The sequence below is a fragment of the Poecilia latipinna genome, unplaced genomic scaffold (genome assembly GCF_001443285.1).
Source record: "Poecilia latipinna isolate Pla-1442-1.1 unplaced genomic scaffold, P_latipinna-1.0 Scaffold23, whole genome shotgun sequence".
Classification (NCBI taxonomy): Eukaryota; Metazoa; Chordata; class Actinopteri; order Cyprinodontiformes; family Poeciliidae; genus Poecilia; species Poecilia latipinna.
Window position 1 is genome coordinate 473396 of NW_015112639.1, and position 14514 is coordinate 487909.

The window sequence follows — 14514 nt, forward strand, 5'->3', positions numbered from 1 at the left end:
GTGTGAAAAAGGCTACTGCCTGCCTTCAATTAGCTGAAACCTTTAATCTTTTTCCCTCATCATTTGTTTCCATGTTTTACACAATAAACATGTTCTTTATGTGTGTTTAATTATATGGTGTATTGAATGTTTTCGCAAAACCTCTTAGAATCTACTTGCCTGTAAGCAGTGTACAGTAAGTATGTCTGTAATTAACAAAAGCAGTGCGAGTCAATTGCTTTGTGAAATAAAAGGCTTAAGATTATGAACTGAAAGTTAAGTCTGCAGGTTATGAGTATTGCATACGGTCTGCAATATTTGAAACTTTGAAAATCACTTGTCTAGCAAATCAAAATCACTGGAAGTATTTTCTTAGGATTCAGATGTAAATCTTAAATTTAAAGTCGTTATTGTGGATTTATTTTCATTGACCATCATTTTGTTCTCTTTTAATGTAGGTCCAGTTGTACTAATAACGCCCTAAATCACTGAAATTGTTTATGTTGATAACATACTTTCATACAAGTTAGCTTGAAAAAATAGAAACTGTGAAAGAAGCCAGGATTTACAGTTTAAAGCTCCATCATCTTCAGACTTTCCCTAATTGATTCCTGCATATATTTTTCCAAATGATGATAATGGAAGTTTGAAACTGTTGAGTTCGTGGACAGAGTGACAATGATTACAGTGAACTCCTGTTATATCAGCAGGTTACACATGGTCATTTAATGTGAAAATGTCACAAATTATTACTCGGACTCGCAAAATCTCACAGACAACCCTCAGGCTCTAAAGATTGCCATTCTACCATCACATCTCTTTTAATGAGCTCTCCTTGGCTTACTGCACTCCTGCTACGGCAGTCGTAGCTTTGCTTACAGTACATGTGCAGTACCAGAAATTCCTGTTTTCTCTTCTGACTAAGCGTTCATTTCTGCAGTAAGAAGTCGTCTGCAGTTTTGGCCTCAAATTTTGCTGCCTTAAGGCTAAAAACAGAAGCCACCTTCAAGCCAGGGAAGATTCTCGCTCATTTTCCACCTTTCCTGCCTCTTCTTTGTCAGGTCTTAAGCCAAGACCAATGACTCCTATTAGTGAGTGTGGCAGGCCAGCTGACAGGCTGGTCAATATCCATGAGAAGGCCACTTCATTAATGATCCCAGCTTGCTCGGAGAGATTGAGGGGCCAGAGAAAGTGGCCTCTGACAGGCCACAGGGAAACATGAGGGGCTTGGGCTATTTTCAGTAGGGCACACTAAAGCTGTCAGAGTCCCATGCAGTTAAGGATATATTTTGGAGACAATCTATTCCAGGTTTGCATTAAGAACTAAGATACGTATGAACATGCTGTTGGAAAAGCTTTAAATACCAAATATTGAATGCTTTTTTGTGAATAAATTGTCCAAAAAAAGAAAAAAAAATAGCTGTATGTATTATAATTATTTTTACAGCAATTATAGAGAACACGTTGTTTTTTGTTAAATCAGCAGACCAGGAATGTAGACCTCCTCTATTTTCAAATTTCAGATTTCACTTCCAAGTAAACTATTTACATTTTTAGGCGGTTTGAGGTTCCGATACTTAATCTATGCTAGATTTCAGACGAGGTTTCACACCCGCCCAAATAAACTGGAGGAAAAATGAAACAAACTTGGGTGCAGTTTAAAAAAAGACCTTAAATCAAATTACAATATGCAACAGTTACTCCTAAAAAAAAAGAGGCCTCTGCCTCGAGCCCCTGTTACCACGAGTTAAAAGTGACAAAAACAAACAGGGAGATACTGGGATAGAAAGGCAAAAACATATTGAACTCCGTGTTGACTAATGCTGCATCCTGCAGCGCAGAAGCATTAGAGAACCATGTTGGAATAACAAGGAATTACAGTGACTCCTTTGCTTGTGGGATTGCAGCACTGATACGGTTATCTGCAAGCTATAATGCGGTGCGCCACACTCACTGGCAGCACATCCTGTATTGTAAGAGGAACTGATAAACCATTTCACTGGATCACAAGTCGTTTAGATAAGTTTCTCTCTGCAAGCCTCTGTGTCCACACATCCCATTTCACACAACACAGCTCGGTTACACACCCATTTGCCTTTAGCCCTTGTTTTCTATCATGTTGGGGCGCTAATCAGCAGGTGTGTGTTCGGACGGTGAGATGATTTCCCTGCCCTGGACAACACGGGAGAGCTATCTGCGTAATAGAATTATCTAGAGAGGCCACTCAGAATTAACATAATACAAACTCAAAATGTAAATTGTCTTTGGAGGGAATGTAACACGCATACAAATCTGCTCTGCCGCTCTTTGTCTTATCATCCTCTCTCTCTCTCTCTCCCTCATACCTGCACACTTTCTCTTCCTTATTTCCTGTTTCGGGGAGCTGGTGGGAAAAAAAAAAATCCTCAGTGTCGACTCAGGCACACACACTTTTCCACACAATTTAGGTGCAAATACTTGAGAGGTGTGTGTTCCGCTGACACGTGTGAAGCTAAATGCCAACGTACCATTTAAGAGAGAAAGGGCAGCGGCACATCCAACCTTTGTAGTGTGTCATTCAGTGGTGTTCACAGTCATTCTCGTCTAAAAATGAGGTCTTCTCTGTCCTGGGGAGCGGCGGATCCTTTTCACCTTATACGGCAAAAGTGGGAGATGTTAACATCCTCTAAGACATCTGTCAGGAGAACGGAAAAAGGACAAACAGGGATGGAAAAAGTATGCATTTACTGGAAATGAATAAAATTAATCATTCAACTTTGACCTTATTTCAGTTCTAATGACGAACCTCCAGTATTGTACCTTATGACTTTGTCCATTTTTTTCTTCTTGTTCCCACAGTCACACACTTTTCCACTTTTGTCTAATAAGACAAACACAACTCCAGTGTATTTTATTGGAATTTAATGTGGCAGGTCAACACAAAATAGTGGAAAACTGGTAAGTGAAAGAAAAAGGAAACATGATGTTCAACATTTTTCCATGCAAAAAAACCCCTAAAGGTCTCAGGATACATGATGGAGTCCTAAACATATAGCCAGAGCTGGAATGAAATGGCATAGATCAAAGCAGATTCATTTTCAGAACGGTCCAGTTAAAGTTCAAGCCTAAATCCAATTGGAAATCTGAGAAAACTCTTTAAAATCAATGTATACAGGCAATCACCACACAATCTGACTGAGCTTGAGCTGTTTTGTAAAGAACAGGTCAAATTTTTCACAATTTTGTTTGTAATTACATTTAAAACAAATTGTCATTTACCTTGTTTTACAATTCTGAGCTATTTTCTCCTGGCTTTGTTGATGCAACACAAATTCTCAATAAAAACAAAGTCTGTTGCTGTAGTGTGTAAAAAATGTAAAAAAAAAAAAAAAAAAGGTCATTGTATAAACAATTTTAAAGATGCGGTGAAGATGAGTACTCTGGGCTTTTGGCTGCAGCAATTCAGAGTTTTCTAAACTTCCAGTCTCCCCCCTGCCTTCGAATCACATGGCGGGAGGGAAAAGGCCACCTTTTTGTCACTAAATGCCTCCACCATTCATTCACTCGACAGGAAAGTATTACGTTTTTCTCAAGCTAAAATGCCAGATTTGAAAGCCCTCGGTTCGATTAATGTTTAGTGTAAGGTTGTGTGCCACCTTTAATCCTCAAAGTATGTTCCAGTCAAGTAAAAGCCACGCTAATTTGGGGGATGGGAGCGTCGACTTGTCCTGGACTGTGAATTATTTCAACTGCATGCATTAAGTGGAGTTCCACCTCTAATGTATAGGTTCACTGGGAGTCTTTCAGGATAATGACAGCTTAGGCTGTGCGTCCTGCAGAGTGGCTGCAGGCGCTGCTTTGTTAAAAGGCTTCCACAATACAATCTCACATTTAGAGAGGAATGTACATTCTGAACAGAAGTTACTTTTAATCCTAAACTGTTCTCTGAAGTTTGTTTCTGTCCTTGTGGGATTTATTATTTAATGGTTTTTACCCTGAGCTGAACTTTAGAATGGGGATATAAAACACGACTGACCAAGTCGAAAAATGTATTTTTCAGCAGTTTTTCCACTGTTTAAAAAAAAAAGAAATCTAGAAGTCAAATAAGTTTAAAGTAGCAGTAATGAAACAAGTTAGCTTTTTTTAATGATTCTATTGATGAGTAGAATAACTGCATAAACATTTCCTTTGAATATGTAATGACTTTTTAAGAGTGTTAAGGCCATGAAACTCACTGCCAGCACGATGAAGGTCAAGGGTTGTTTTTCTCCTTTGACGTTAGTGTGCGTATGCAGGTACACCCCCTCATACACACTTCTACATAACTCTTTATTTTACTGAAGATTTTCTTTTGTGTGTTTACCAGGACTCTTCAGAGACCTTGTAGTTGCATTCCATAGACCCCTGCTGAAAGGAAATGTTTCTCTCCTCCACATGTGAATAGGAGTTTGTAGACATTTTGGGTCATTTTGCAAACAAACTCATGGTGGCCTCTACATGCAGCTTTGTATGGAGAGAATAGTACTAATATAATTTACCTAAACCAGAGCTTTTTTTATTTTTTTATCATGTCAAAGTCTGCACTGGTTTTTGCAAAATGAAATATCCATCCCTCAATCTGTTGCCTGAAATTTACCACAGATTAGGTCGCAGGAGTAACAAGTTCAGATGGGAAACCAAAAGAAAAATCCCCATTTCATTCTGGATTTGACGGCCCAAAGTCCCGCTGACCACTAGACCTATTTTCAACATTAACTCAACACAAGGTTGAGTGCAGTGCATAACAGTATATCAGGCTATATATCGGTATATATCTACAATTGAACACCCTGATTCAGTTGAAGATATTTAATCTTCATCTAGCTAGACCAAATTTAACAGTTTAACACAATAGAGTAGAATAGAACAGAATACGAGTTTATTGCCGTATCCACAGATATAATACAAGCACATTGAAATTCAACAATAGTAAAAATTTAAAAATAGAGAATAATTCTAAGATAAAATGAACACATAACAAGACACCATCCACTTAAGAAATATATTAATCCTCACTATATAAATAAACAGTCATTAATATTGCACTATAAGATGGTCCATCTAATTGCAGTTGAAATTTTGCACCTTAATCATGCTTTGTGTTGCAGCCATAAGTAGTTCCTGCCCTTTTCAATATTCTGTGCCAGTAATCTGACAGTGGCTGGAAAAAACTTCCTGTGTAGGTGGGCCAGTGTGCAATAACGCTTCCCGGCCTACCATGTCTCATGTTGTGGCCAGAATCCACCCAGTGGAAAAAGGTGCGAGCATGAAACCGTCTCTGAGAATCTGCTGTGTGCAGATTTAAAAACATAAAAAAATAAAAACATGTCAAACATCTAAAGTCTTATTAAGCATTTAAAGGTGGCTTTATTTGGTTCTGTTTTTAGTGGTCATTGTGAAATAATGATTTTAATGTTCACTAAATGCTTGTTTTAGAGCTAAAAGCTAAGAACTTAAGAGAACAGCAGATAACATATTTATGTATTTGTACTGTACTGGGAAATGGGAAAACATATTTTTATCTAAACAAGACATTTTCTCCTTCAACAGAGTCCTAAAAGAAAGCATGAATCATAATTTGCAGCCATATACAGCGCAGCGCCTCAGTGACCATAATGCTGGCATTATGCAGATGATGCAGCATTGACAGGTCATTTCTGAGTCAGACGAGGAACTGAGTTTATTTTATTTTTGTAGCAAAAAAGTTGTTCGTTTTATTGCAATGACAGTAAAACCATTATCTGTAGACATGGGAACCAAGATCTTTTTGATATCTGCACATTAAGAATCATCATCGTGTAGCTCATAGGGTAAAGGTGCAGCATTATCAATCAATACATCCTTAGCTTGAGCCCAGCTCGTTAGTCTTTTTAAAAAAAAAATGTGGTCCATCTCAACTGCACTTCTAGTTTGTCGGGCCTATGCTTAAGCATTAATAAATGTTCAAAAGTAGAATTTTAACGTGGAATTAACTTTCTATTTTAGATGTAATATTTCCCAGTTTTAGGTCAGACTTGTATGGATCATTAAGTCATTGTTTAGATATATTTAACAAAAAATACTCTTAGTTTATTCATGTAGATCATAAAATGAGAACTAAATGTAGTGTTTTTTTTTTCCTTTCTTTTTGTAATTTAAAGGTGACCACTAGCTCCAAAGTAGGACTGTCATTTTATGTGACAATAAAATTCTCCCCTGAGAATCTGGCAACTATTTTTCCAACACATTCAATTCATGCATAAGGTAAATACAACAATTTGAACTATGTTCTAGCTAAGCATGATCAGTTTTTCTCTCCAGGATGTTGCTGCTGTTGAAGATGTTAGCATGTCTCCTGGAACGTGGCACGGTTTTCCACAAGACGACAAATAAATGACAGATTCTGACCTTTGCTGGCAACACTGACCTGAGTGACTCCAAATTCTCAAGATGAGAGAAAACTGAGACATAAAGGGAGAGCGATGAAGCACATATGAGTATGGTCAACAAACACACAAACATTTTTCATACTTCTACATTTTGTCATTCTTTTGTGATGAATAAAATGGGTATATTCAAAAGTTATGTTTATAGCTTTACACCAAATTTAAAAGATTCCAAAATATGTCTTAGCTTGATTGAATCAAATATAAAAATAATATGTTTAAAGGGATAGTTCAGACTTTTTTAGTAGTACAAGGAGTTTTTGAACTGCAGTATCTTATTAGCAGTTGTTTAATAACACCTTAGCTTGGATGGGTATAACTTAAGTTGTACATGCCATAAATTTGAGCCAATAACTAGTCAGTTGACAAAAGAACAAAATGAATTTCTGCCGTCTTAAAGAAACTCAAGTCAGCATACAATCATTTTAAAGTTTAATATGAACAGCACTGCTTTTCACACAACTGGATATGGATAGAAACTTTGTCTTATAAATGGTGTGAGATTACATTGTGAGTCGTTCCCATGTAAAGAACATTAACTGATCATTTTTTCTACATTTATTGGAAGCTTTAGTTTTAGTACAGACTTATTTGATGTTCTTTACTTTTTGCAAATGCTTATCTTTGGTTAATTAGGAAATTTGGGTTGCAAATGACTTATTGTCAGACACATTTTAAAGGACAGCTTTTCTTATTGCAAGGGTTCTTTGTGTTTCTACAGGAAGCCTTTTCAGATGCAATTGAAAACCTGTAAAGGCGAATACAATGAAACCCAGCAGTCTATCAGTATTTTCGCTCTCCCTCTCCGCCTTAGAATTCACGATGTACTCGCTGCTTCTCAAAACGTATTTCCATGAAAATGCTGTCTTGCAAACTAACCTACACTCGCTCATCTCTGATTTGCTCTGTGAAATGTATTTTTTTAGTCTTCCAAGTGTATGTCCAGTGCCATTGGCCTTCCTCTCATCCCTGCCCACCATCTGAAGTAGGTTCTTGACGTCTGGCAGATGAATACTGGCAAGCGGGCGTGTCATACCCAGCAGGGTGAATGACTGGCCAAGATGGAGGGTGGGCCATGCAGCCACGCCACGCAGCTGGTGGGCTTATTAACCGTTGTGAGTGTGTGTAGAAGGCATAGTGTTTGTCGCTCAGGTGTTACCATGTACATATGTGGTCTAAACACTTCTTCCTTTTCTCCAGCACACACACATTAGACTCCCTGTAGTGTGGCAAAGTGTAGATACTCATCCTGTCAGTTGCAAAGAAGGAGACATGAAAAGCTGGAGAAAGCAAACTGGACGGGGACATAGTGGCCATTTTATTATAGTTGCTACGGTTTGCATATAAAGTGCTTTTTAAAAATCTTTTGCAAAGTAGCTTGTCAGTGCTGGCTGGAGAGTAAATATTGTACATATTTTGAATATTGAAGCTACATCTAAAAGAATGATCCTGTGTTTGTCAGTGTCTCTTTTCAGGATGGAGCCATTGGTCGGGACATTTCATTGAACGTTTTCTTTTTGTTTGGCCAGAGCAGCAAAAGCACTGTGAAGACTTATCTTATCTGTAGTTTTCTTATTCTTCCCACAAATTAATTGGCTTCCTGGAGGTCAAATTATGCACAAAACTCACCAATTCGGCCATTTTTTTTTTAGTACGCCTGAAATGGTACTGTCCACTCACAGGTGATCGGGTTTGATTTTCACTCTATCAATACACAGATGTAATTTTTGAAGGAGGTTTGAATTTCATAATCAAATTGGGGTTGAATTTATGTTTTCTACATTCATAACTTTATCTGTTGTTTCATGAAGTTTTTGAGTGTTTTAATTCTATGAAATACCTAAAACCAATCATTACATTATCCTCTTCTTCGACAGCTGCATCAAACTATGGTAAAATTTAGGGAAAAAAAGCATTAACAAATGTTAATGACCCTCCTGTGACCCTGCAGAGCACAGTTCTGTCAAGACAGCGTCTAATAAAACAAGACAGACAGAGGGGGGGGGAGTCTGAAACTGATTTTAATGCCACATGGAGGATTTAAAGCGGTGACTCATGAGTGACTCCCCAACTCTGATATCAACCAGCTGTCACCACGGTGCCGACCTTTTACCGTGGCCCAGGGTGACCGTCGCTTTATCGCCGATGTAACGCGACCCCTGACATTTCCATGGCCCGACATCACTGTGGAGAAGTGAAGGCAAGCAGAAAACAAGAGCACAGACTGTGACAGGGTATGCATGTGGTGTGTGTGTGTGTGTTTGTGTGTGTGTGTGTGTGGCTGATGGGAGATGACCACTGTAGAAGGGATTTTTATGCATCAAGAAAATAAATGTGATGACAATACTTCCAAAGACTGTAAATATGGAGATTGAGGTTTGCAGATGTTTAATTCTCCCGAGCTCTTCTGAGGTCCAAAGACAACATTTCAGTCAGGTTGGGGTCTGGACCTCAACAGGGCCAAAGCAGCCTAGATTTTCTTCTTTGACATCAATTCAGTTTTTTTTAATTTTTTTATTTGTTGCTGAGCCTGAGATTGCTGGTTTGTTGATACCAAGCCTCATTTTGTTGTGCAGATGCCTCACATTTGCCTATAAAATACTTTGATATAGAGGAGTTCATATTTTTCGCACATAATCATGTTTGCTTTTGTATTCATCATTGTGTATGATTTGTTTCAAAATAAAAACCAAAACTTTCAGATATGACCCAGTAACATTATTTAATCTCACATCATAATATGCTGTTATTATTGAAGATTTTCTCACCTCGGTGTGCTGAACACTTGAAACTGAAAGTAAAGCAGATGTTCCATTAAAAGGGAGGTAGGGAGGTATTGTATGACATCAATCTTTTGAGCTTTATACCATATCATAACGCTATTTACTCATCAAAAGTTTTCCTGGAGTGTTGCCTTGATCCTTTCATGCATGTTTGAGAAATCTGTGAATCTCCGATGGCAGCCATTTGAGGTTTCCTTTTGTAAGTGAGTTGCTTTGGAGCTCTGCGTAGCTTTCTGAGCAAGTTAGATGTTTAACAGTAAAGAGTTTGCTTCAAGCCACCTTGTCGACCCTTTTAGAAAACGCACAGAAATGGTGAGAAGTGTCACAATGATCACTCAACACAGCTTTAGTCACACTCACTCATTCGTACTTCAAAATATTCATACACATTCATACATGCACAGTTTTGCTCTTTGTGTGTGTTCAATGACTTGCCCAAGGACACTTTATCATGTGGTAGGTAGAAGCTGGAATTAAACTCTCCCTTTAGACTCCAAGACAACTACTCTTTACACTGAGCCATAGATGTCTTAAAGAGAGGTGTAAGTCCCGACTTGAAGTGTTTGGTGAAAGAGGATTCAGATGAGTCAGCAGCACATCAGAGTAGCTCTGCTCTCACGCAGATCTGGGAAAACACAGTGAAAAATACACACAAGTCCCAGGATCAGGACTGAGGTAAGGCAAAAATAAGAGCGCTGTAAACTGAGGTAAAACATTGTCACACAAGCAAGGCGGTAAAAATTGTAGCGAAAAAGAGAAAAGACCAGAGAGAACATGAAACACGAAGACAGCCAGAGAAAGGAACAGATATCAGGGCCATGGAAGGAGATAAAACGTGTATTACATGAAATTAATGGTGGTCTTCACAAGCAGTACAAGAATCACATTCCTCTTTACATTTGCTGAGAATGGGAGAGGCAGAGGGACAGAAATACAAGCCATGCAAAGAAGTGCAGAGCCGTTACTTCACTAACGGCAAAGATCTTTTCACTTAACAATGAAACTTAACACTTTCAACAAAGACCGAAAAAAAATAAAAATAAAAAATGCCACAGAGATGCAACATTGAAGAAGATTCCTTATTTAAAGCATTGTCTAAATATCTGCCATAAATGTACAGAGAACTTAAATATTTTAATTAACATTAAAGAGTGACAACTCTGGAAAACAGGGATGAAATGTTTTTAGAAACTGAGTGGAGATTAGTAGACGTAGAGAATGTCACAGGGGGATGATTTTTTATTTTTTGTGCTCCCTCTCACCGTCTTTGCTGGATGTTTGCATTTTGATTGATTGTGATGTAATTTTCTCCTGATAGTTTCTTGGAGATTTGAGAGGATCTCCACTTACAGCTGCAGCCCATCACTTATTCCACACCTGGATCCCATTCAGTCTTCAGTCTCGCACTCAGACAGCTTTACACATGTAGTGACGTTTTTCGCCCACTCTTGTTTTCAGATCACTTAAACGCACTCAGATTCATTTTAGAGTGTCTGAGAAGTTATTTTCTTGCCAATAGCTCTACATTGTATTTATCTTTAGGCCTTGCCTGGGGCATATGAATACATTTTAAACTACTGAGTCCACAGCCTCAAGTCTTTTGCGAGAGTTACCAGGTTTCATCCAAAACGATGTGCTGTTATCCCCATCCATCATCTCATCAGCTCTGACCGGCTACCCGACACCTGCAACCAAAGAGCATCCATACATTTATTATCTCCCATTTATGCCAACAGGTTGGGTTGCGGGGGCGACTGAACAAATTCATAGAATACCTTAAAAGATTTTTCAACATTTCTAGATCAGCAAAATAAAATCACTTTTTGAAGAGAGCTTCCTTTTGATATAAAAGGTTGAGTTTAGAGAGGCATTCACATTTAGAAGATTCACAACACATTTTGAATCATGTTAAGATTTATTTAAAAGGTCTGAGGCATATTTTAGTTTTAGATTACTTGGTTAAAAACCATAAAACAAAGTGAAACTTAGTGTATTACGTGTACTACAACACCAATTTTGCTGTTATTTGCTCATTTCACAATGCCGATGTAAACACGTCCTGGGCTTTTTTCTATTCTTTCAAAGAGGATCTGCATATTTGCACCAACTGTTCCAGATGTCTGCTGATGTTCGTCATTACTACGCACAGGTGCTTTGACATCATTTGATATATTTGGTTTTTAATTGAAATCCCAAAGACGTTGGTGAGATTGTAACACGCTGGAAATTACATTAAGACCACAAAAGGAGTACATGCACACCGAGTCTGCCCAGAAGTCTGTTTTTGTCCCTTGCTCTCTACCCTGTCTTGTTCCCTTGTGCCTATCTGAGCTCTGTCCCTGTGTGAAAAAATTCTGTGCAATCTGAAAGTGACAAGGAAGAGATTTATGAAAGTATAAGTGCCTGTTTCTAGTGGATTTCATAGTGCAGAGCAAGGAATATGCAGATGAGAGTGTAGAGGGTGTTGCGGGTACGGGCAGATGTGTTTTCATGCGTGTATATGTGTGTGTGATATCACTATGGGGACTACAGCGCTTCTCCATTTTTCAAGCATTATTATACATGACCTAGTAGCGACCAAGCTTCAGGAGTGTGGAGGTTAGGAAAGATGGCTTTTGGGATTGTCAGGGTACAGGTCTTGAATGATAAATGGTGTTCTCAACACTCATGCATAAAGGGACCTCCAGCTATGAGCTGAAAATACAAGATGATAAGATCATTAACTCCAGCAAACTTATTGCTCTGTTCAAATTTTTATTGTATCGATATGTAATTAAGATTTTCAGAGGTACATCATGTGAATGATTCATTAGTCCTTACTGAGGAAAAACATGTTTAAAAGTTACCTCGAACACACCACAACTGCCGCCTTTCTTTATGAACAGTTAAATTAAATGCCTGTTGGCCTTCAGTTTGTGCACTGTGAAATGAGCTCTATTATTGAAATTTCAAAAATTAACTAACTTAATATAAACTCTTCCTCTACTGATAATACAGTAGATGAACTATGGCTCTGTGACCAAGGTTATTCTACAAAATGTAATTTCAAAAAATTCAAAAAGGATAACAACTATACAACGTGATAAATCATCTCACCATTATTCAAACCAATGCACTATGTGGTTTGACACAAACAAGGCAGGGGCTTTGTAACCCAGCCGAGATTTGAGAGGTTACTGATCATCATAAATAGTGTGAGACACAACAGACAGTTTACTTAACATTTGATAACAGATAAAATGAATAAATATAAGAAGCAGCCATCCTCTTGTTTTTGTCCATTTAAAAGTAAATTCTTGTCCCATGAGGGTTTCCCTGTGACGACGACTGTCTTCACATACAATTCAGTCATTCTGCGGGCTCGCTGCCTTTTCCCTCACAAGCCATCCAAAACATTCTGCTCTGTAACTGCGAGGCAGACAGTTGCATAAAACTCAAAAATGCTGTCGGCAATGTGCAGACTTACATAAATGCTTACATTTTTTGGGGGGGAAAAAAGTTTGGCCTGTCAAGAACCACAGAGAATTGCAAACTATGGCACCCAAAATTAAAGCTACCACTGAGTCAGTCATCTGGCCCCTACATGAAGAGCTCAAATCTGACTTTTCTCTGCTTGAGAACTGGCTTGGTGCATGGCTTCTCAAGTCTGAGTGGACTCTGAAAGCTGTGGGTGGAAATAGTCAGAAATGTTACACCTTCAGTCATTACAGATCTGTTTTATAGAACTGGGATCACCTGTTTTGATTTTACAGATGAACTACCAATCACAGACACCGCTTTTCTTCCTACTAACAAAGACATTTACATTCTGATGGAGTGGCTGTCAGATGAAACTAAATTCTTGGACTAACCAATCACTTTATTTCATTAGAAAACACTTAATTGTTAACTACAAATCAGAATGTCTTTCTTTAAATTTTACATTACTGATCGTTTTTTTCATTTTTTCTTAAGCTTATGGCATAGAAAACTGCTCTCACAGCAGCATTTTACACTCAATAATCTGATTTCACAGTCAAGTAAACGTGAGGTATAAAAACGGTGGAATCACACAGCTCAAAGAACAGCAGTAACAGGCTCATCTGTAGGCAAAGTAACGGTCTTCTGCTTGAGTCATTAAACACACCAACTTCTAATGTCACTTTAAGCAGGGTCCAATCACATTCATCTGTTTGAACAGAGTCATATGGGGAGAGAATGAGAAGACATGGAGGGTGAAATAGAGACAATGCTGATACGGTTAATGACAGAGTTGGAAGTGTTTACTCAAGCTGTGAAAAATAGCAGCTGGACTGGGGATGCTGGAGCATTGTTGGTAAATATACACACCATAAATTTGATCAACTAAAGATCTGATGGTTTCTTTTGTAAGTTGCAGAACAAACAGGAAATATATTTAAGGGTTGTTCTGTTTCAAGGACACTTACTGAAAGCAAACAATTAGAAATAAAGCCAGTCCACTAAGTATTTAAGTATTAACTAATTTTGCCTTCACACATTGAAACGTGTCATATGTCATTCTTAATTCATGTGATCTAATACAATGCTGGTCCAACCTCTGCAGTCGATACAGCTTTTCAAAAGCTTGAGCTTTTCAGTGTGTTTACGGGGAAGTTTTGGCCATCCCTCCTCATGGGGATTTGTCAGGTCAGACACCAGTTTTGGACCAAAAGGCCTGGCTCACAGTCTGTGCTCGAATTCCTCCCAAAGCTGTTCTGTAGAGTTATGGTCAGAACTCTGGACCTCAGTCAAGCTTTCCACACCAGATTCAGTCAACTGTGTCTATGTCCTTGCATTGAGCACTTGTGAAGTCATGTTATAACAGTGGGAGTCCATCCCCAAACTTTTCCACAAAAGCCTGGAGCATGAAATTGTCTAAAATCGGGGCAGCCTGTGGTGAAGAGGTAAAACGGACGTCCCATATTCAGGGCTATTAACACATCCAGCTGAGGATCAATCTCTGACCTCTGGACCTTTGCTGCATCCATGTCCTCTTCTCTGTTTGTCTATTTCCTTCTTGTGTACTGCAGATAACAGTAACCAGTCCCACAAAAACCTTTAAAAACATAATAGTCTAAACATGTATTTTAAGGCTGAATTATTGAGAAAATCCTTGCGTAGAAAATAAGTGGCCAAACACAATGCCTGAAAAACGGTTCCATATTACAACTTTACCTCTGACACATAGCAAGTTACAAGAATGACACCATTCTTGTAACTAAAACCCAGAGTCATTCTTTATTGCCATGTTTCACAGTCTAAAATATTTAACATTATTGCACTGAATGTTCATATTACAGTAACACTTT

The 14514-nt window shown here is 38.3% G+C and overlaps 1 long non-coding RNA gene across 1 annotated transcript; it reads right to left on the minus strand.

Annotated features, from left to right (window-relative positions):
- Window positions 1–9580: 9580 nt before the first annotated feature.
- LOC106950090 (uncharacterized) lies at window positions 9581–10897 on the minus strand. The gene is made up of 2 exons (XR_001425529.1): window positions 10819–10897; window positions 9581–9830 (listed from the first exon to the last, which is right to left on the minus strand). It is a non-coding gene; the product is annotated as an uncharacterized LOC106950090 (long non-coding RNA).
- Window positions 10898–14514: the final 3617 nt, after the last annotated feature.